At 36.9% G+C, this 24,328-nt stretch overlaps 1 protein-coding gene across 7 annotated transcripts in view; it reads right to left on the bottom strand.

Annotated features, from left to right (window-relative positions):
• The window catches only part of LOC129724574 (probable serine/threonine-protein kinase cdc7), a 108,504-nt gene extending 85,343 nt beyond the window's left edge, over nucleotides 1-23,161 (bottom strand). The window contains exon 1 of one of the 7 annotated variants that reach the window (XM_055679618.1): nucleotides 23,029-23,161. The gene's annotated coding sequence lies outside the window, so the exon portion shown is untranslated. Of the gene's footprint in view, nucleotides 1-13,024; nucleotides 13,468-22,696; nucleotides 22,840-22,880 lie in introns of those variants that run through there. The other 6 variants (XM_055679578.1, XM_055679611.1, XM_055679627.1 and 3 more) reach the window with 6 other exon arrangements.
• Nucleotides 23,162-24,328: the final 1,167 nt, after the last annotated feature.

Raw genomic sequence — 24,328 nt, 5'->3', positions numbered from 1 at the left:
GGCATTTACGCACTGTGAGATCTTAGCACGCATGCTCACCACCAAGTTTATGAGCGGGGTCTCGATGGTTTGTTGATTTCGAGCGGTGAATGTTCCACAGGCACGGGTTGAAGAATGTAGCTACTTTTAAGGTTAAGCCTCTTACGCGAAGCGAAACGAACCATATCTTGGGCGACGTGTGCATGCACACTAGTCATGTGCTTTCATGGGAACAGAAGAAAGTACGAAAGAGTGCTAGCCGTAGAAAGTTCCTGCGCAACAAACAGTGAGTTTCACGGTGGGTGCGCTTGGTGCTTTTAACGGATCACAGATGTTGAAAGCATTTAGATATCCGCTGCAGTATGTAAACTAGTTTCAGGACTATTATAGTGTAAAGTATATGACATCTTTCTGAGAACGAGGAGGATATTTGATTTGTAGCCTAAAGTTTTCGGATTTGCATTTTTACACCACAAAAGTCCAGTGATATTTTTTTACAAAACATTCTCATTTTACCACAATTTGTTTTCCTATTTTATCAATTACAAAGCAAAAAGTTCGAAAGCGAAATTCATAATTTTCGAATTTGATTAAACTGTTGTTAATTGCAGACAAAGTCAAGTAAAGGAAAAATTTCAGTAAATCGAGTGCATTTTTCGTAATCAAGAATATTAGCAATCGAAGGTGGTTTATTACGATAATACCTTAGCCAACTGGATTTATCATATCATGCAACAGAAACAATTTCTTCTACCTTCGAACTAATATCACAGCAACAATATAATTTACACAATCCCATTGAAAACATTGAGTTGGATTTTAGTCACAATATCGGACGCGTCAATTTTCATAATTTCAAAACCCACTGTGCAGAAAGTTAAAAATGAAATTTCCAAATAAAATTTCTAACTGCAGAAGTAACGCAGAAGTACTTACAAAGATTAAGAAAACCCCAAAACGCGACACAACTAACAATGAAACTACAATAAATCATAATTTAAAAAAATCCAAACTAAACGAAACAGAATGCTCTCTTGAGAATTCGCTGTAAAGCTCGCTCTCTCTCTCTCTACTTGCTGATCTCTTCACAGCATGAGAGGTAGCCAAACAAGAGCTTTAGCGGAGATCGAAGAAAGCAGGTCACCCGAAGATGCGCGAAGTCTAGGATTGAAAGAAGGGGACGGACCAAACCTCCCATCAATGAACGCGGCCTGAAGAGCTTGCGCGTGCGTATCGCGTATATGCTAGGTTAGTCATTTCAGCAGCAACCTCGAAGAGAACGAATATTCTTCGGTTGTACATGACAGCACGAAGAAAGTTCCAAAAGGAAAGATCGAAGAATGATTGCGATCATCGGCGCGGAAATACTAACAGTCTCGGAAGGGTGGAAGGGGATGCAAGGTAGCATTGTGGGGCTTTCAATCGAATGTGTTCAGCTGAGTTTGCAGAGATACTGCCAGTGTGCAGCAAGATCGAAAAAGAAATTTCTTCGTGTTTACTCGCCTCGGGAGTGCGAAGAAAGTTCACAAAGCAGACTCGACGAAAAGAAAAGAAATGATTTAAATATTTATTCCGTTGGTTAGTTAAGGCTTTTTTCTTATAGTTTATTTCTCTTTCCACTCGGCTGCCAGCATATAGATAGAGCTTGACTTTGTTAAGGAGAACTGGCAAAGGTAAACTGAGAAGTTGTCGAGAAGTCATTCGCAGTAGAGCAACGGGTGCGGTAGGGCAGCAAATCTGAAATCGCCTAACTGTTTGTACACGGCTGGACGATCGGACGGATCTTTTGCTGACCAAGGAGCTACGATTCAGTAAAAACAAGTATCGATAAGCGGATCTATTTTTATATGCGAAAGAAAAGATAACTCTTCTATGTAAGCGAAAGATTCATTCAGTTTTTTCTATTCTTTTAACTTAAAATCTTCAAAACCTTCAGTAAAAGATCAAACGTTAATGAAACTTTCAAATACATAAAAACCCCTTCCTTTTAACTTCGCAAATATATGATAATATCTTATGCATCATGTTTTCGGTTTTGTTAATAAATATTGCAAAACTTAGAATGGCCGGTAAATAGCGAAAATCTCATGAACCATGAGCCGGATACGTTGAAAGTATTTAAGAGTCGATTTGGTTTGGTTTTAGACTAACATGAACTAACTGTAACTATTTTATTCACGCGATGTCCTCCAGATTGTATTTTCAATAGAAACAATAATCAATAATGATTTACCAAAATCTATTATTTGAAAGCTATTATTATGCTACAAGAAGCACAATGAAAAAAGGTTTGTAACCAATTCGCTAATCATTCTTAGTGCAAATTTTATTTTTTAGAAATAATTCGTAGCGAGAGATGACGTTTTTCATCCACCATTAGTCACACACGTAAGTAAGCATTCTCCGTAGAGATACTGACATTACGCACCTTTCTCACCATATGACATTTTTCTATTGTGTTCAAAACATTTTGTTGTGCGTTATCAAACATGTCGATTTCGTAACTGAAAAATTGGTTTATTAATTTCACTTGAACAAAACTGCCGCAGAAACCCGCTCAATTTTATTTGATGTCTATAGTAAACATGCTCATGCTGCAAACTACAGAAAAAGATTCACGTGGTTTAACAGTGGAAATTTTGGTTGAAAAGAACGTTTTGGACTGCTTAAATAGTTCGAAGATATAAAATTGGTGAAATCACCTAATGTAAATCCGTGTCAAACATTTCCAGAGTTGTCTAGAGTTGAAGCCAAAGGTTGTCGAGAAGTAGAGATTTTTGAATCGAATAGTAATCAAGAGAATGACAGAACGCAAACAACAATTTTAAGCTAATATTTTATCGCCCAAGCAGGATATTCATAAGAAAAATGTCATGCTGTGCATATGACGAGATCGAGTAGGCGTAATCTTAGCTTATAAGCTCCAACCTGGCGAAACCCTCAATAGGAAGCTCTACAAGCGTCAATTGATGCTTTTGAGCCGGGTATAGAAAAAGCTGTCCGAAATTTTGCAATCAATTCTAAATTACAGTATAACCACACAATGGATTACAATAACACAGTGCAACAATTTTTTCGCCCTGGCTTCTATGTATAGTTTTTTCATGTATTTTGACGCAAAAACAAATTCCCTCGAGCTTGAACACATTTCACTTCAAGGGGTAATATGGCGCCATTTTGAACTTTTGAGAAATTGGAAATTTTCGATGTTTTTTCGACGCCATTTTGTTTTAAAGCCAAATATCAAAGTTCTAATAGTTTGTCCACATATTAGCATTTTCTTACTCATCTTAAAAAAAACAGATCTTAAATAGGACCAAAACTGAGCTCAAAACGGTGATTCTACGAATTGCCCCAGTTCTCCTACAATACTAAATATGTTCATCTAGACATTACATTAACTTATTGGAAATCTGTTTAATATAAGATCAAGAGTGTAAGAAAAACTCAAAGGACCGGTCAAACATAAAAATCTCACTTCGGGTATGAGACAGAATCATCGCATCTTCGATAAAGTTAAATGCGACCCCCTCCCTGCAAAAAGAGGAGGATCATGTGAAGACAAATTGTTATTGTATCTTTGAGTATAACAGATTTCAAATAAGCTAATCTAACGTCGAGATAAACCTATTTTAGTATCGTAGAGGAATTGGGACAAAATTGACATGTTGCTGACATTTTACGTGGATCAGACACCGACCAATCGTTCCCTGAGATTTTTTTACTCTTTAGATATTAGAGCATTACCATTAATGCTCATACATACTCGATATTATTTCGCTTTGTGAAATATACTGAAACCATGCCAAAACCGTTTTCGTAGAATCACCGTTTTGAGCTCAGTTTTTGTCCGATTTAGGATCTGTTTTTTTTTTCTGCCACTATTGCCCCTTCAGGTGAAATGTGTTCAAACTCGGGAAAATTCGTTTTTGCGTCAAAATACATAAAAAAAATCATATACAGAAGCCAAGGGAGAAGAAAAAGTAAATTTTTGCTGCACTGTGTAATCAATACCATATTAGTATGACGTTGGATAGATAAAATGGAGGACAATGATGTGACCTATCAGCTATCATTATTATTTAATTGCTCAGCAGCGAAAATTAATGAAGTGTTTCAAGGTCGAATTTCCCCGAAAAAGGAACCAATTACGTGCGAGCATGCCTAGCACAGACGCCATGAGTCTATGTATACAACAACCATCGGCTGTGATATCTTTAATATCAGTATCAGTTAGAATTTTGGCAGAATCTCACCGTCCCAACGAGTCAACTAATGTTTGCTACCACGAGCCTAGACTGTTTTAAAGTCCGGATTACCGTCCAGATAATGTCTTGAAGGAGAACATGTACAGACAACAGCAAACTTGGTGAAGTACGCACAGCACTTAGGGCAGAGCTTAAATGTAGCTTTTGCTTTGTACCTAACGCGAACTCGGTAAACAGTGGTATAAGAGCTCAAAATCGTAAACTTTTTTCGTTTACTCTCCAAATACTGGTTCTATTAATATACTATCTTCAGATACAAATTTAGTAAATAAAGACCTCAAAGAATAACAATAAGATTTCGTTCGGAACTCTGCCGCGAATGACGCTACAAAATATAACTATTTAGTCTCGCACTTGAAAAATGATGTTTTCAGCAAAGGTGTAGATAATAAAAAAATTTTTTGCCGAAGACACTTTGCTTCTAGCTCCTCTTCAGGGTGGCGCAAACCTGGAAAAACCTGGAAAATCAGAGAATGTCAGGGAATTCATTTTTCGATCAGGGAAATCAGGAAATATCAGGGAATTTGAAAATTATTCAGGAAACAATTTTTAACCAAAATTTATAATTTTTTAAAGATTGTACATGTGGTTCAAAAGTTATAGAAAGAAACGTGTTCTGGAGACTATTTAATTTCACTCATGTTTCACAGAGATGACTGAACCGATTTTCATAAAACCAGCGTCATATGGAAGGTCTAGGTCTGCCCTATAAGACCCTATTGATTTTTTTGCAATCGGACTCTTACTTTGCCTGTTATGTATAAAAATGTGAAATCCAGCTATGAAAAGAAACATATTCCGAAAACTACTCAAACTCACGCGCTTTTCTCTGATACGGTTGAACCGATTTTCACAAAATTAGTGTCAAATGAAAGGTTTAGTTGCCTCATAACACCTTATTGAATTGTACTGTAATCGGACTGTAACTTCGTCTGTAATGTATCAAAATATGAAAATTACGAAACGTCATTATTTCAGAAACTACACAAACGATTTGAACAATACTGATATCAGATGAACGGGCTATTTATAGGTTAACTGGTGAATTTTATAATGATTGAACACGTGATTCAAAAGTTATGAAAAGAAAGTTATATTTGAAATAGAAAAAAACATCCTACTATAAAATAAAACTAAAATAAATCTAAAATGATATTTTATCGAAAGATATATAATCGAGTCCAACCTAAATATGAGTTCAGTGACGTTCCGATTATACCACGTTCAAAAAAAATTCGATAAATTTAAATAAATTCAGCAAATCAAGGTGTTTTTTTTTTGTTTTTGAAAATTGAAATTTTCGTGTAATTTTTTTTGAACAGATACACTAAGATCTCCCAGACGGTCTCGAGGTACGACGCTGGCCTAACAAGCCAGTCGTCGTGAGTTCGAGTCTCGGCCCGGGAGAAAATGTTAGTGTCAGTAGGTGTGTCGTAGCGCTAGCCCCGCAATTGTCCTGTACACTGAACGGTTGGCTGCGAAGTCTCTGTGTATAAATAAACAGAAGGTCGAGTTCCGAATCGGAATGTAGCACAAAGGCTTTGCTTTGCTTATACTAAGGTGGCTTTTTACGCGTTTTTTACGCGGATTCCGGAATTTACGCGGATTTCGGAATTTACGCGGATTCTGTAATTTCCGCGGTCTTTTACGCGGATTCCGGAATTTACGAGTTTTTTTACGCGGCACGTATCACCCGCGTAAAAAGTGACTTTAGTGTATTGAGTTTGAATGAGAAAGGCTGGGTCTCACCGATTGGTGGATTAATTTGGGTCTTTTAGCATAAAAGGCTAATTCGAGACCTCCACGATTCGGTTTCATATCCGATTAAATACTTTTTTCTTTGAGGTTTCAGAGTTGTGTGATTCTAAGTTTTTGTGCCGAATGCTGAAAAATATCAGGGAAACTAATGTTATATTTCAGGGAATAGCAAGGAAAATCAGGGAATTTTATTTTGAAAACTTTTTCGTACCCCTTCCTCTTATTTTAGAGAAAAAACGTTTCATATTAGAAAACTATTCGAAACTGTGCATTTCAAGAGGCCACAATTTGTAGAAAGCACAAAATAGATAACCTCTACAAAGTTATTGCCAAAGATGTTTAAAAAAAGTGTCTTCTATTTAGTTTTGTGTTTTAATGCTATACAAATATATGCTGAACTTTGTTGCCTTCTAATTGCTTCGGTTTTCTATGTTTTTAAAAGAATCTTATTTTGAAAAATCTCATTTTGAAATCTAATGTGACACTTTATATCTCCACGAGTAAAGGTGTTAGAAGAAAAGTAGCTTAAGTAATTTTTTTTGTGACAGCATAAAACTTAGCTGGGAACACAATTTCTGTGAAGTGCAAGACTGAGAAGTTAGATTCTGAAATATCCCCCGCATAAAAAGCGACTTTAGTGTACTTGATTTCTTCTGAAGATAGTAGGTATGCCAATAAAACCAGTATTTGGAGAGTGAATGAGAAAACTCGCTAAACATGTGAAAAGGGCCCATGTGCCATATGTAAACAAGCCACAATTTCACGTTTTTCGATGAATTTAAGCTTAATCTACCCGTACGAATAAGATTTTTTGATTGATAGTAAATTCTTTTATAAATAAAACATATTATTAAGGGCAAATTTCGCTTGTATTAATCAAAAAACGAGAAAATTTGGCTTGTTTACATATGGCACAAGGGCTCTTTTCACATGTTTAGAAAGTTTACAATTTTTAACTCATTTTTTGGCAATAACTCGGTCTGTGTAGAAGCTATCTATTTGTGTCCTCTACAATGTCCATTGTGCGTTTGGATGGTATATACTAGAGATGTTACGGATATGATTTTCAGATATCTGCAGATGCGGATGCGGATATTTGAGTCCTGATGCGGATGCAGATGCAGATCCGGATGTCAAATTTTATGCGGGTGTTCCATATTCACGGATGCAGTTACGGATATCCGTAACATGTCTGGATTTTATATTGCTTATTTCGCATAATATGTTGCTCTCTAGTGCGAAAGCTATTGGAGCGAGCAGCAAATACACCAAAAAAAAATTCGCCATAAAGTTTAATGAAGCGATATTTTTGTTTTTAATATCCGCGTGATCTCTCGTGATCATGCATGCGCATGCGGATGCGGATACGGATGTCAATTTTGATCCGGATGTTCCGCATTCACGGATGCGGATACGGATATCCGTAACATCCCTAGTATATACATATATGGTGATCAGTTTGGCCTTCTAAATGCTTCAGTTTTCTAGATATTTAAAAAATCTAATTTCAAGGACTATAGAACCCCAATACAAAACGTTATATCTCCAAAACACGAAAAGTTAGAAGAAAATTATTGTAAGTAATGTTTTTTGTAAGAACATTATATAGAACTTTGCTGAAAACACCATTTCTCTAAAGTTATCAAATATTTAAATATTAAAAGCAAAGCAAAGCAAAGTCTTGGTGCTAAATTCCGTATCGAAACTCGACCTTCTGTTTATTGTACACAGACTTCGCAGCCAACTGTTAAGTATACAGGACAATTGCGGGGCTAGCGCTACGATCCAGCATCGTACCTCGAGACCAGCTGGGAGACTATATTTAAATATTAAAGCTTTATATTCTCATATAACGTGCACATATTAAACAAGTTATACGAAACCCCACTTTTCATCTTTTTTGGACATTTTGAATTTCAGTTGTAAAGGCTCATCCACTTGCTTTCGAATTCTTGTGGATTCCGAAACAAGTATTTGTAGGATAAAACTTAACAGTATTTAGCATCATTTGTCATCAATAATCTAAAACTGTCAAATTTTGAGTTGTATCCCTCATAAAATCAACTGATAATAAATTTTGCGTTGTTTTTGAAATTGAATATCATATATATCATGAAATTATTGCAATGAGATTTCATGAATTAAACTGCCCAAATATGCTCTATCTAACAGCAGATCCCAGCGTATATAATGTCAAATTTGTGTTTGTGCAATTTATGTTATGTACACCAGAACTACATTTTTGCACTGTTGCGGTTCGTATTTGATTCTCGGGCTAGTGAAATTTCTGCTGCACGTTTAACAATCACGACAGGCGTAATGTTGGAGAATGTAAATAATATTCATTCGATTTTAATTGAATATATCTAAAAAAATATAGGAAGTCTCAGACGCCGGACAAATGACCTGACTCTGTCAAGATTCGAACCAACGACTACGCGCTAATTAAAGTCGACACTACCCCATTTTTAAAGCCAGATAACCCGATCAACTGAAAATATCAGGATTATAAGTTATAACATATCTTGATATTTTGTTGCGAACAGTTTTTGTATCAATTTGTGCTCTAAACTTGGTTTCGTATAGTTAAAATATCAAAAATTCTATCAAATTTATTTACTGATTATTACGAATAATAGCCAGTTTTGTTAGGTTTTTGGCGGAAAAAATCAGAGTTGTTTAGAATGATTCAAACAAATTTTGTTTAAATATGCTACAATATTAATATAAGTTTTGATTCAATCGTGTTATTTAAAATCAATTTCAACTTTTGCAACAAAATATATTTTCATATCTAAACGGGCCTTTCCCAAAATGTATATTTTTTTAGTTCGTAACAAAATATCAAGGAATGTCATAATCCTGATCAAGCTTCGGAAAATGACTGCAGTGTGGCGTTATTCTGATGATAGTTCTCTCTTTTAACTCAAACAGCCTCATGAATAAACTATTCATAAAAGCTCACATACCTACAGCTAAAGCCCACACAAGGCAACGAAGCTGTCTGGTGTTGCACACGACAGTTCATTTTTGCGCATGTATTTTGTTCGTTCAGACATGACAGCCTAGTTTGGTAATTTTGAGGATGTCCTGTTGGTTTCGCTTGCGCTGTTGACAGTCTGCTGATCAGCTTCGGCTGTCATCGATGATATTGGACTCGCACTCCTTCCTTTTCTCCGTTTTTCTTAGGCCATAATGAATATGAAGTAAACCGTTTCATATGCGTTTCCATTCTTGATATGATTTCCCAGGTGAGAAAAAACGTGTTTCGCACCGTCTCGCTTTCAGTATCCAGCTTTTTACGTACCATAATGGCGGACACTATAATGCAAAGTTCATAATAAATTACCTACCCTTTTGACCACTCTGCTTACGTCAGTTTCAAGTCTTCAAGTATTTTATCAAAACAAAAATACATCTGTGATGCCAGTTCTTCAAAAATCTCAAAATTGACGTAAACACGCATTTTAGCGACCGCCGTAATGGCGCGTAAAAAGCTGGATAGCATCTGCCTTACTTTCGTGAATCCTAATCACCTGACATCGGGGATAGAAGTCTGTCATTAGCGACAGCTTGAAAGAACCAAGAGACATAAGGGAGCATGCATAAATGACGTAGCTTCTATTTAGGTTATGTTGATTCCCCCTCTCCCACAAAGTCGCAGACCCCCTCCTAGAAAATAACGTAGTTATATAACAAGACACCCCCCCCTTCCCCCCAGGAAGTATTCAGGCCCCTCCCCCTCTCATGAAAAACTGTCAATAGATATCGATAGTAATCCCATCTCCCAGTTGGTCTCGAGATACGATGTTGGTCTAATGAGCCAGTCGTCGTAGGTTCGAGTCTCGGTTCGGGAAAGACTATTAGTGTCAACGTTGCCAGTATGCCAGATAAACCTGGATTTTGCCAAATTTTTGCCAGATTTCTTCCGCGTTGTCTTGCGAGGTAATCATTGCGAGACGGGCCGTGGTCGGCCTTTACCTACCTACACCCGGCGAGAGCAAAAAAAGGTCTTCACTTTAAATTTTGTCGAGAATTTTATTATTATAGAAAGTCGAGTTCCAAATCGGAATGTAGCACCAAGGCTTTGCTTTGCTTTAGTTATTAATAAGGGCCGGAAACTGTTGATAACTATCCATAGCCACTTTAATCCCGTCCCTAGTGTGTGTTCAAACACTATCATTCACTGTCGGAGTCATTCATATTTGACGTTTGCTCTCAAAATGGGGGCAAAGAGAAAATCTGTGATAGTATGCGTGTGCATTAAGAATCGAACAGATAGACGTGAGTTGAAGGAAAAAATGGACACTTTTTTTCTTAGTTACGTTACGTAGCTGGGTTTGACCCCCCACCCTCTTTCGTCAGATTTCGTCACAAAACTGCAACTGTCCCCTCGAATGCTACGTCATTTATGAATCTTCCCTAAGGAGATGAAAAATAACAGTCCTTTTGGCATTGCATGTGGGTGCCGTCGTCAGTGGCTGTCGGGTTGGGTACCGACCGTCTCCATACGCAGGGAGAGCTGTGCAATACAATTAACTAGTTTGAAATTTGCTGTCACGGAAAGACAGTCATTTTCAGAAGCTACTCCTGATACATTCGGCTGATCGGTAACTCAGGGTTATTTAATGCGGCTGAATACCAGTTTATGACAATGCGTAAGCGTAGTAATCAACACAGTTGGCAATGCTGTTACTAAACTATATCTAAAATCTAAAATGTTTATCGATTGATGGGGAAAAACTTCAAAATATTCGAATTTTTCTATCTGAAAAGGTATCGACGGATATTGCTGAAAGCTTTTCTTTGTCTTTGATGTATGAAATAACTTACAGTAATCGATCCTATATTTATCTCACTACTCTCATTTGTACATTTTAACGTCAAATTTTCTTAAATTTTTCAAGGAAAATGTTTTAACCTCTCGATTTAGTCGAGTGGTCGAAAGCTTCTTTTAAAAAATATGATAAAATTTGAGGGTAAATAGGGTAGGGAACATATTCTAAGCAGCTTTAGAAACCGCCTGTGTATCGAGACGAAATACTCGAAATGTGTTGGGTGAAATTCCAGCAGAAGTATATCAATCTGTTCACTATCTTTTCCTCTGTCAGAACTTCTTTTCAGATTGTAAAACTAAGCTAGCAAGCTTTAACAACAATCAATTAAAGATACCAATCGAGAGACACTATTCCAATCACCCCGAACCTATTTTAAGCAGTTTCCATCTGTTTTGCAGGCGTTTTTTTTTCAGAACCCGAAGTGGCTCCTGAATGGCCGCTATACAGGTCGATTTGTTTCGAATGGTGATTACTATGTAATTTCTTTGTGATTAACGGTATTTCTTATATTCGTAAGACAGCTAGACAATCAAAGTTTTCGTTTCCATCATTGGAATTGTCGATATTGATCAAAATCCACGAGTTTAAGGCCTGCTTTCTTCGACTGATTTAAATAAGCGCCACTGCTTAAGTCGTTCTCTACCCTAGAATGAACAAGAGTGATGAGATGAATATAGGAGCGATTACCATATTTGACTTCATTTTCTTTTGCTTTTTTTGCAACCCTTTTAGACATTCAAGTCAATATGATAACAGAATCAATTATTTTGGTGTATCAAAAATATGGCTTTGTTATTTCTATCAAGCTCAGATAGGGTAAGGAACGGCTTAAGCAGTTTAATCAGTCGAAGAAAACAGGTTTAAAACTTTTGAATATTGATCAATATCGGCAATTTTAATGATGGAAACGAAAACTCTGATTGTCTAGCTGTCTTACGAATATAACGAATACCGTTAATCACAAAGAAATCTGTGAACAAATAACATTCGAAACAAATCGAGCTATAATGCAGCCAATTCAGGAGCCACTTCGGGTGCTGGAAAAAAACGCCTGCAAAACAGATGGAAACTGCTTAAAATAGGTTCGGGGTGATTAGATTAGGGTCCCTCGATTGGTAACTTAAATTGATTATTGTTAAAGTTTGCTAACTTAGTTGTACAATCTGAAAACAAGTTCTGACAGAGAAAAAGATAGAGAAACTAAGGACTAAAAATTAATTTCTGAAAATGATTTTGAAGAAGCTATGATAATAGAAGCTAATCAAATAAAATTCAAATGAAATTGTTATTAAGTTTCTACAAAAAGCGTGGCAATCGTCGTTTTCTCCGATAAGCTCTTTTATCAATAAGTTAGCAATTATATTAATTGTTAGATTATTTCCCTTTTCTTGACAAGTAGGTATGAATTTTTACGAATGATAAAACCTTTTTGTGAAAACAAATAAAGCATAACAATCCCTTTTACGCATTTCTAATAGTGTTGAGGAGTCACCATGGTGGTTCATGCGGTATCGTGTACGTCACAAATCATATAAACAAACAAGTGATTCGTAGTAAGCGCTATAGTTCCACCATATGAATGTGTCATAAAATTCAGTTAAGTGTTTCTGAAACAATTTATAACAATATTCAGACAGTTTTTTTTTCTTTCGAGTGTAAGTTTCTAACCCGTAACTGGATTGAAGTCTATGCTCAGAAATAATAAATCTTGTGTTGTCGTTATAAGGAAAGCGATCGAAAATCAAACATATGTTACGAGCATCTAGGAAAAAACTTTAATCTATTTCGACTAGAAAATAACCTAACTGTTCTCTAAGTATTTTTTAAGTTCTCTTTAAATGAGTAAACGAGAAAGCTAAGATTCCTGCTCATTTTGGTGTAAGAAGAAAATTTTAATTTGAATCAATCCCCGAGTTAATATTATAACTTTTATAAATACAGTAATTAGATAAGAAATCTACTGACGTATTCAATTTTTTCGCTAATACTTTCCAGAAAAAAACAAGAATTTCGGAAAATTTTCCTGCCTCACTAGAACTTCCATATGTTCTTAATGGTTGTCTACTCCCATCGCCATATGGAAGCGCAAAAAACGTTTGCGTCAAGAACGCTGTTTGAGCATGCCTCAAGTGCAAACAGATAACCAAACGAAATTCTGTCCAAAATGACTGTTATCTATACCAGCAAGCAGAGCTCCAGATGTTTACGTGCTGATGGTTCGTTTTCTGTCGCAAGATCCCTTATCTTTCAAACAGTGTGTTTTTTTTATTCGCTCGGGCCATCACACTTGCGAAATCGTTCAGAACTTACAGAAAGGGGAATTAGCGCACCTGAGCGTATGTTATCATCCGCTTTTTCCACTCGTTATTACTTTACCACTTCGTTTCAAACGCTTGGTTCTACCGTACCGCACGAACACCTTCACTTTTTATAGCAAATTGCACTAATTTTCACCGTCCGCCAGTGTAACATATGTTTCACGCGGTACCCGTCACCTGCCTGCCCGCGCACACTTGTTGGATTGGTCTCGAAGAACACAGATGGATAGGGGTGATGTCGATAATAGTCCAGATTCCGAAAGGGATTTTTGCGTCCACTAACCAACACTGCGTCGTCAGTACAGAATTCAAGACGGACGAAACGTTAAGAGCGAAGCCCCAAAACCGATGCGATTCATAGGCCTCTCTTCCACTCTTCCTGGCAGCCGCTACTCCCCTGGTCATGGCTGAACCAGAGAAGCGGGCGAGATCCTTATCAAATCATATTCATCAGCCGTTTGTTTGCTCGCTCGCTCTCTCCTGTGTGCGGCACGGTATTATTATCGATGTCGTTGTCGCCGAATGTTCAGTGCTGAGAGCGCGTGTCGTTATCAGCGAATGTGTAGGGTGGATCTTTTCACTCCGGTTATCCAAATATCAGCATTACTTACTTTACTTTCGTTCTGGGATGTTTGCCCCGGCCGATGATCCTGTATAATTATTTATCAAATCTGGGGAGTCGCTCCACGCTTAGGAATAATTTTCGCGTTATTCGTGTTCGGTTTTTTGAGGTTGTAATTTCATTACCAACCGTCAGTTGTAATATAACTTGAACCTTTTTCGTGTTGGGTATTTACGTCACTGCGACAATTTTTTGAATTGAATACGTGTTTTCCAAGATATCAACTTTAAAAGTTATGTCAATGAGAAGGATTTGAAAACTTCAGCTGAGACACTTCAGCTCAAAATTCCGTATGTTATATGTTTACATATTTAGGATGAATTTGTTATTTATTCTATTATATATAATAAATCATCTCCATTATGCACGTATGTCCTTAAATGGCTTATCTCCATTTTTATTATTATAAACTTTATCCGGTTCTCTTTTAATTATGTTTAACAATTTCAGCCTAATCGTTTGTGATCTTGCGTACATATAAGCGTTTATTTATGGACTTATGTATGCATCATTTGCAAAATAACTTTTTTGCCTAACAGATAATGAAAAGAAAAAAAAAACAACTATCGTAAATTTACACACCCCTACGTTAACACACCTTCTCTCTCCGCAATCTATTTGACATCCTTTCAGAGTACAAGAGAGTAGTATGACAGGACAATATGTTTTCTCCTTAATCAGAATACGCATTTCCATCGCTCAAAAAAATACTTGTTGCTTACACCTGCTGCTAATGTATTTTTACGGTGTGAAATACTATGCGAAGAAAAAAACTAATACGTATGCTAGAATCGGAGCAAGCCATAGAAATTCATGAACACTAACCAGACGCCAGAGAGGAAACTGTACGGTGGGACATCGTGTGAAAGCAATATTTATCGAAAGAGGTTTACCGTGCGTGCACAGCCATCGCGAGAGGATCGCACTTGCAGCAAACGGACATTCTCTCGGAAAAAAATGGGAGGATGAGCGCGGGATTCACGGGTGTTCACGAGTGCTACGGAAAATCTCAACAAAACAATATTCTAACATATGTTTTCACTAGAATCTGAATTCCTTGTCGGTGGCAGCTCGTGTATGTGGTCGAACGCAATCGGAGTAGAAATTCTGGTCCAAAAATAGAACGCACCCACCACCACACAGTTTACCGGCCGTTGGAATAAACTAAAACACAGAATTGCTTACTGTACGCAACAAATGGAATGTTGGTGCGGGTTCTCGGCAGTATATTGCCGTTTGGTAAAACGACTATTTTACGCTAATTGACGTCAACGAAAATTTTGCAAACAAAGTTTCCGAGTAAACTCCTACGAATTTAAGTCAAAGAATGTGAGTATATGTAAATTCGGGATGGTGTTCTCTAAAAAATATGCTGGCTAGTTTTATATTCAATAAAGGTAACATAGGACACTACAGACTTCATAGTTTATGTAATGCTGCTAATGGTATTTTACGAGAACCAAAACAATACTTAGATGTAAAAAAAACTAAGTGCAAATCTTTGAAAATTTACAGACGGTGGAGCCTTAATTCATGAGTTAAAATTTATAACCATGAGAAGACACTAGTTTCAACAAGCGGCTCGTTTATGGTAAGAGCACATATTGTGTTGGTATCAGAAATATGATTTTCATTGAAAAATGAAAAAGCTCATAACCATTTCACAGGTGTTGATTATATTTACAGAATTTATAAAAAACTTTCCGCTTAGAAATTGAAGCAAAAAATAATTTTTTAAAACACGATTTAAGATTCAAAAAAGATGGAGTAGTTATACCATAATGCAAAGTTTGGGGCCATCCACATACCGCGTGGACAGATTTTTAACGATTTTGAACCCCCCCCCATCCCCCTCCGTGTCCATTTAAATTCTAAAAAAATTGTATGGACCGTGGACATTAGCCAACCACCCCCCCTCCCCCCAAAGCTGTCCACGTGGTATGTGGATGGCCCCTTTCCAGGTTTTCAAAAAACAAATCTACTTCCCCTCCTTTGATTACGCTCATGATTAACTGAAGTGATATCACAGGAACTCTCGCCGTACTCCAGAACGCTCATGTACAAATTCACATTATGTAGCTCTCTGATGTCAACAAATTTATTGTATTATGTAGATCGTATATTTCAATAAATCTATGTTTGCTGCTAGAGATCAAACAACTCACAAAAAACGTTTTTTTTAAACTGAATTTTTTTAACCTAATACTGGAATATCTCAAACACGGATGCAAGAAAGTTTGTCGCTAGAAGATTTATGATTTGAAATTACATTTGAAATCTTATTGCATCATTGAAATTTGATTATTCTCAAAAATGTTGAAATTTAAAAAAAAACTCTTTGAAACTAGACTTTTAGGTAAAACATCGTCCTACACCTTTCTATCTGAAATTTTTCTATCAGAAGTTTTGGAATATTGTCGAGTTTTAATAGAAGACCAAGTTGAGAAGAAAATTTATACTTTTCTGAATTTTTGTATAATTTAGTGTTAATTTTTTAATTTTCTCAAATTACACTCAAAACAACTTGGAAACAAATGCATTCACGAAGTTAATTATTATTAGCTTTTTGATTTGGAATGATTATTTCAATTGCTTTAAATCATTGGATTGCAAATAATTTGAAAAATGAAAAAAAAAACTTTTATAAAAACATTATTTTTCATTTCTCCATACTGGACTTTTTAATAAGTGCTGGGACTATCCGGATTAAGATATCCAGATATCCGACAAAAATCCAAAATCCGGATCAACCGGATATCCGGATATCATCCGACAGGATATCCGGATTTTCGAATAATCGGATATCCGGATATCCGGATTCTATATCCGAACATAGTTTAATGAAACTTATTTACATAATGAGTTACAAGAGAGTGGGGAGTTGTGGAAAAAAACATTTTTCGCGTTACATTTTATTTAAATGACTTTTAAAAGACAAAAAAAAATTTTGGATATCCGGATAGTAAACATCCGGATATCCGGGTATTCGACTATTCGATTATCCGTATCCGAACATCCGTATATCCGGAGAATATTCGTTCACCTATCCGTGATCCGAGCTTTGGATAGCCGGATCACGAATATATCCGGTTAAAAGTCCCAGCACTACTTTTTATCAGAAGTTGCGTTATAACTCCAAGTTTATTAAAGCAAAACTACATCGCTTTGAACAAAACTCATACCAAAATACATACGCTCTTCTAGGAAATTAGTCTTTAGTCTAAAAACTTCCTCCATCTGTGAAAAATTGTTAAAATAAACCTAGAAAATGCTGCGTAACTAAACACGCGTACAAAGTTTCATTAAAAAAATGGTCGATAAACTTTTTCAAATTCCCATATCGTTTGGCATTGAAACCTTCATATTGATCATAAGTTTTGAAATAATGCCAGACAAATTTGCTAAAAGCCCAGAAATACTTGAAGTAGCAATGACATTTGATATATGTTACTGGTCAACAATTTCTGATATCATTTGTAACAATGCTCCAGATCTTGACAAAAAAGTTTTTCAATTTTCCTACAATTGCATACACTTAATTACGAAAGCAACTTATATACCATGGAACGGGGTGAATTTGATCAATTTTTATAATATTTTCCAATTAACTAGCTTCTTGTACATTTTTCCCGAAATGGTATATATTTAAAACAAGTACTGCTATGTGCTCTAGAAAACCTCTATGGTTGATGATTTCTAAACTAAAATATATCAAAACCAAGTTCCCTGATTTTCTCTGATATTCCCTGAAATGTAACAATAATTTCCCTAATATTTTTCAGCATTTGGTGCAAAAAAGTGCAACGTTTCATTAACGCAACTCTAAAATCCCAGTGAAAAAAGCGTTCAATCAGATATGAAACTCTACCGTAGAGCCTTCTATGCTAAAATCTGATCGAAAAATAAACTCCCTGACCTTCCCTAATTTTCAGGTTTTTGACACCCTGTTTAAAGTTAGATAGAAAATTGTGAGTTTTTTGCCTTTCCACAGAAAACTTCATGTTTCTCATAATATGTAAGCGATAGAAATGTTGTTTTTGGCGAAGTTTCTTGTTTTAAGGTAACCCAAAGTTTTGTCGAAGATACCTTGCGTCTATCTCAATCTGATTAAAAAGTAAATTTTCTATTTCACTCATTGGTGGATTGATCATGTATCTTTCTATATTAAAAGATGCATTTTTGAATATCCTGAAACTTCTTCTTACATACGTTATGGCTATAATTAACATATGTAGTATCACTATTTAATAGTTCGCACAAAAAAACGGCAGAATAAAACACTGTGCAATCGAGATTTTGGGCTTCAGAGTTTTACACAAATACCGCTTTGCAGTAAAACTTTCAGTACTTGATAGAACATTTTTTTCTAAGTTTTGGAGGGTTAAATTAGAAATTATGGAAAAATCACTTTTATGGGATGTTTCATAAGTTCTGTAAATCAAAAAACTGAATGAAATTCTGAACTAAACCATTCAAAATATCCAAAAATAATTCTACAAAAATAAAAAAATATACGAAAATATGTGGGAATATGTGGGAATCGAACTGAATTGCAAAAAGTGCAAAAAGGTGGTTTTTGAGCTTGAAAGTCTTTTTTTTTTAAATCACGTTTAGGCAACCTGTGAAAAAATTTTTAGAAAGTCGATATCCATCGAGAGTCGAAAGTCGAAAGTCGATACATCGGAAGTCGAAAGTAGATATATCTACAAAAATACTATAAATAAATTTATCTTTAAATTGAGGTTTTTTTTTTCTTTAAATTTAGATGCTCACCCCAACTTGACTTTTGGAGTCATTTGGTGTAAAGTTCAAGCTAGGTGTTAGAACATCTGGCCTAAAATTTTCGTTCCGCTAATTTCGAAAATTACCATAATTCTTTTCTCCCAACTCTAGTTTTCAATAATATTATAAAAAAACCAAAAGATCTGAGTACACCAATCGATTCGTTCTTATGACCCGAATCTCTAGTCAAAGTTTCAAAGTTTCGTACAATACATTTTTGAGTAAGGCCCTTTTGAAGGTCGTAAAATACACAAACTGATTATTTTTTGCTTACAACCAACAGACATACATACATTGTCCAAATGGTGACTCGACTGCTACACTAAACATTATTACAAAAATTGTCTAAGCATAGCAACAAATTTAGAACGAAGCACTTCAATCAACAGATGAAAATCAAACATGGACGAAACCTTGTTGAACGTTCGTTGAAGGCCAATGGTTGTACTATTGGAGCTGTAGTTTGTACGACGAAAAGGTAGATGCACTGCAGGTACTCTCCGCAGAGTTCTAGATGCTGTCAGCACGTTAGACACACGTTTGACGTTTGTTAGCGTCAAACGTTAGCTCGTTTGACAACATCAACACGCTGAATCGATTGATTGTTGAGGCTGTAATCGAAAAGGATCGGATGTATTTTTCGAGTGAAAGTTATAACCGAGCATTTGAAGAGTTTCAGCGTCATACGATTAGTTGCACACCAGTCCCCATTATCCATCACCTCAAAGCGATCGTTGAAGCTCTTGGGGGTTATGGTCGACGACAAGCTCACGTTCGGGAGCCACGCCGACTATGCCTGTAAGAGGGCCTCATCGGCTATTGCAGCACTATCTCGTATGATGTCCAATAACTCAGCGGTCTATGGCAGCAAACGAAGACTTCTTGCCAGCGTGGTTTCGTCCATACTTAGGTATGGTGGGCCAGTATGGTCCAGAGCGCTAGGTACTAACAGTTACCGCGGTAAACTGGAAAGTACCTACAGGCTCATGTGCCTGAGAGTTGTGAGTGCGTATCGGACGGTGTCATACGATGCAATCTGTGTCTTGTCCGGCATGATGCCTATCAGCATCGCCATCAAGGAGTACAGAGAGTGTTTCGACCAACGTGACACAAGGGGCATACGAGGCACCAGAAGGTCATTCTCGATGCTCCGTTGGCAGAGGGAATGGTCTAATTCCACAAAGGGCAGAAGGACGCACCGAGATATCCGGCTGGGTCGGGAGGCGACATGGCGAGGTGAACTTCCACCTGACACAGATCCTGTCAGGCCATGGTTGCTTCAGGCAATATCTGCACAGGTTCGGGCACGCGGGGTCCCCCATGTGTCCCGAGTGCGTGGAAGAGGGGGAGACTGCAGAGCATGTCTTCTTCGTATGCCCCCGTTCGTAAGAGCGAAGAGCAACATGATGGCTGTGAGCGGGCCTGGCACTACTCCAGACAATCTTGTCCGGAGGATGTGCGACGACCCGGACATTTGGAACGCGGCCTGTGCGGCCACCTCCCAGATTGTCCTGGAGCTACAACGTGTGTGGCGGGTCAATCACCAACACGCCAGTGGTAGCTAACTACCAGTCTCCAGGTAGTTAGCTAGGAGGTTATAAGAGTAAAGAGGGTGCATCACGCACAAAAGCCACTTCCCGACGTAATACTTAACCGTCGTTCCGGGAAGACCAGGGCTGGAGACTGGAGGGGTTTTAGTGGGTCGGGCAGGGATCAGTAGGTGTCTGGGGGAGTGTAACTACCCCAGCATCTCTCCCCTAGTCTCATCCCCACACCCTGAGTTCTCTTCTCAGGTGTCTGTTTGCAGATTCCCCCGCCACCTTTGAAAAAAAAACACCAGTCCCCAAATGAATTTAATTGCTGCTGAAGAGATGATGCATCTGAGGTGTTCACAATTTCTAAAAATAGTTTTGAGTCGTCTGCGAATGAAAAGCGTGGCCTTTATAACAAATTATTAACGTCGTTAAAATACAGCATAAAGACCAGTGCGTAGTCCCTAGTGACTGCCTTGGGCGACTCCAGATGTTGCAGGGAAAAAATTGGAGAGCTTGTCTCCAATCTTAACACTGATTGTTCGACCCGTTAAAAAGGATTCCATCCAGCTCAGTAGACTTCCGCTTAAGCCACAGCGTTCCAACTTTGCGACAGTAATCCGATGATTAACTTTATCGAAAGCAGCGGAAAGGGGTGTCCAACAAACTCTATTTTGTCATGTCCAACATACAGATAGAAGATCGCAATATTCAGCAATTTTCTTTCTTTTGAATTTTTCACAACTTTGTTGAAGGAAGCAATCTGCTATATTGGAAATTAGAAAATTAATTGTTTATCTAATTGTTAGGAGGTTGATTGAAAAACCAAAAACGTCAAAAGTAAAGCCTTGTTTTATTAAACAAACTTGCTGAAGATATTGGGCACATAAAACCAATTTTTCACAGTCTAATCTAAAACGATCACGATTTTTTTTTTTTGAATTTAGACCACTGTGCACTGTGCGAAAATCTTTCCACCAATTGTAAATATCGTTATTATTAGATTATTATAATTATTGAAAGTTATTTCATGGAATGGTGGTTGAAAAATGAGCTTTACAAAGTGTTTTTTGTCGTCTTTATATCACTTTTTGTATTTTACCACCTTGAAAAGGGCCTTACTCAAAAATATACCGTACGACGATTTTGAAATTTTGAATAGAGACTCAGGACGTCTTAACGACTCGAATTGTGTACTCAAATCATTGGTGCATTTTTTTATACTAATGGTCTGTGGGAGCACCCTGACTCCACTATTAGGAATTTAATTTGTTTTATTTCTGTAATTGCGTAATACATTTTTCAAACGAACGGACAAATTTAAAACTATATCATGTAAATTAAAAATTCTGAAACCATACAAACACTCGATATATGATTCCAAAACAGAATGGTATTTTTCTTGTGCTATGAGAAGACAACGGAGAAAATCTAATCCTAGCTGTGAAACAAGAATTCTATTTACGCATGAGGCGATACAAAATATCCAAAAATAATCTGTCACTCCCCTTGAGCCTGCATAACTAACCTTGGCAACAAACTTCAAACTGCCTTCTTTGTGTAATGTTCATTTTCCTCGCTTCCGTTCGATGATACAGCAGATTATGTGGTATAGAACAAAAATATAATGCGAATACTGCGAATAGAGCACTGCAACAATCTGAACAATACTATTCATTCGGTTTTTAGATACGTACGAGAACGACATTTGCTTGAAATAGACCATCATTCAATGACAAGCTGTCGAATCAGAGCGCATCGCCGTAAACGCAATCAGCGTCTTAGAGGGAAAGGTTTTTGGCAACATTTTCAAAATCAATACGTACGAATACTGTGCTGTCTGTTCGTTACTTACAACAGCTGTGACATGCTACAAGTAGTATGCTAAACGCAAAATTTAGAACAAACAAAAATCATTGATGCCAATGTTGAATGCAAAACTAATTTAGCCTGACATTATTCGACGTATAGTAAACAATAATTTAAGATAACGCACTTTCACAGTCACAATTTTGTTATATTGATAAATTGTTTTAGTTGCATATAATACAATGAAACAACTGACTGCTTGCGATGGAAACTTTACGTACATTATACTACACAACACATCGTTTATCCTATGTAACGAGATAAGTGAATTCACTCATGTTCTGATTAAAATCTTGAAACCAGTTGGTTCTCATGATAGCGTAGTAAAATTAAAAGATTAATAAATAACCAACACAGCAGATAGCAGACAGTTATAGACGGACAAATTATTAATCTTTACTTCAGAAAAACATCTTGGTAGTTTTGGTAGTTCAATTGAAACAAGAAACAACAAATATAAGGCAATTTGAGTTTGCAACAAACAACAATAACAATCTGGCAAACAATCGTCAAAATTCCTAAACTGTAATGTTTAACATATTGCAAAAAAAATCTATTCCAGGCGCACAAGAATACATTATTTGTCTTCCGAGAACTGCAAATGAGTTTTTTTTATTTTCTTTCACAGTTATACCATCATAGTATTTAGATTTTCTATCGTTTTAGCATTCATGAAAACTCTCATTCAGCCCTCGTTTATTGGCAACGGAAGTCTTAGTAAACACACTACCTCTCACAATAGAGATCTCTCTGATTGCACTTTATACAGGATTTTCCGGCTAGTTAGTCTCTCAGGGTTTTCTTATATCATCACTAAATTTCTCGCGATATTCGCACTTATCCGTTCCCCTTTCTCTTCATCCTCATCAAGAATAACCTTCACCAATTTAAGCTTCAAACTCATTGACTCTTACCACTTCGTACACTCTATATTACTGTTCTAGATAAACCAAATATGTTCTAGTAAATTTACTCAATCAGCCACTTCAAAGTAAACTGCATTACAACAAGTACAATATTCCTTGAATTGTACCTGTCCACACCAAATGCATTGGGACCAACCGATTGCAAAGGACTTTTACGATTTTCCACGGACGACCGGAGAGCCAGTGCCCGTCGGGCTTTTCCTTGTCACTGTCTGGTTTCCTTCTTTTCCTTCAATGAAAACAGCTGTAAAAATTATTACACACACATTGTTAAATAGAGCTCCAAGCTCTCACGAGGTGTAGCCCCGGTATTGAATGCGTCGACTAAACAGAGAATTTTAATGCTGTATCACATTGAGAAAGAGAGCGTAAAAAATCGTAATCGTTGGTAGAGTTCTTAGTATATTCAATTGTAAAAAATCAGTCCCGCTGTGTTTTCGTTCGGTGATATCGTGTTTACTTGGGTGAAATTTCCCCCTCACGCAACCACATCAAGAAGCAATGCGAGAGCAATATTCTCTAATTCTGCAGCAGGTAAACGCATTTCACGAAGGGTTAGTATTACTATCGGATTAGAGGTTCATTAGACAATGAAGTGTCATAGTCGGTATGTTCCTATGATTGGAATTTTAATAATATAAAGTAATGTAAAAAAAATAATACAATTTTTTTTCTTCATCTATTATTTATTTGGCTCGACACAAATACAAATTAATGTTTAACGGCGCCAATTATATCTGGTGTCTTACTTCCTAAAATATCTTAGTAACTAAAAGCAAATTTTTTATCCTCGCTGCCGACTACGAGCTGAAATTAAATCTTTTAAATTAGATAGAATGTTTTTAACAAAAGCTCTGGTTTGCTGTTCGATTTCCATTGCCGTAAGCAAGGAAATGGGACTAGATTGGGGCATGGATGGAATTTAGGATAACTTAAATAAAGGACATGTATCCTCCCAGTTGGTCTCGAGGTACGATGCTGGTCTAACAAGCCAGTCGTCGTAGGTTCGAGTCGCGACTCGGGAGAGACTGTTATTGTCAGTGTAGAATCGTAGCGCTAGCCCCACAGTTGTCCTGTACACTTTTAACAGTTGGCTGCGAAGTCTGTGTACAATAAACAGAAGGTCGAGTTCCGAATCGGAATGTAGCATCAATGCTTTGCTTTGCTTTGCTTATATAAGGGACATGTAGGATAGGTCACGGCTCGCCATGACATCACGAACAGGGACAGCCGGCTGCCTATCTACGGCCTGAAGGAAGCTATTAATTTGGACATGGCGACGGTGTACAGGGCATCCCGATCAGAAAGAAAAAAACAAAAATGTAACAGAAGTTGATAGTTTGTTACGGGAAAAACCTTACAGGCTGTGTTTTCAATTTGGTCCCGTTAGGTGTTAAAATAACAGAAATTATAACAGGAATGATTTTACTAGTATC

The sequence above is a fragment of the Wyeomyia smithii genome, chromosome 1 (genome assembly GCF_029784165.1).
Source record: "Wyeomyia smithii strain HCP4-BCI-WySm-NY-G18 chromosome 1, ASM2978416v1, whole genome shotgun sequence".
NCBI classification, from domain to species: Eukaryota; Metazoa; Arthropoda; class Insecta; order Diptera; family Culicidae; genus Wyeomyia; species Wyeomyia smithii.
Note: the sequence above shows the minus strand (reverse complement) of the source record. Positions and strands in the feature narration are given on the sequence as shown.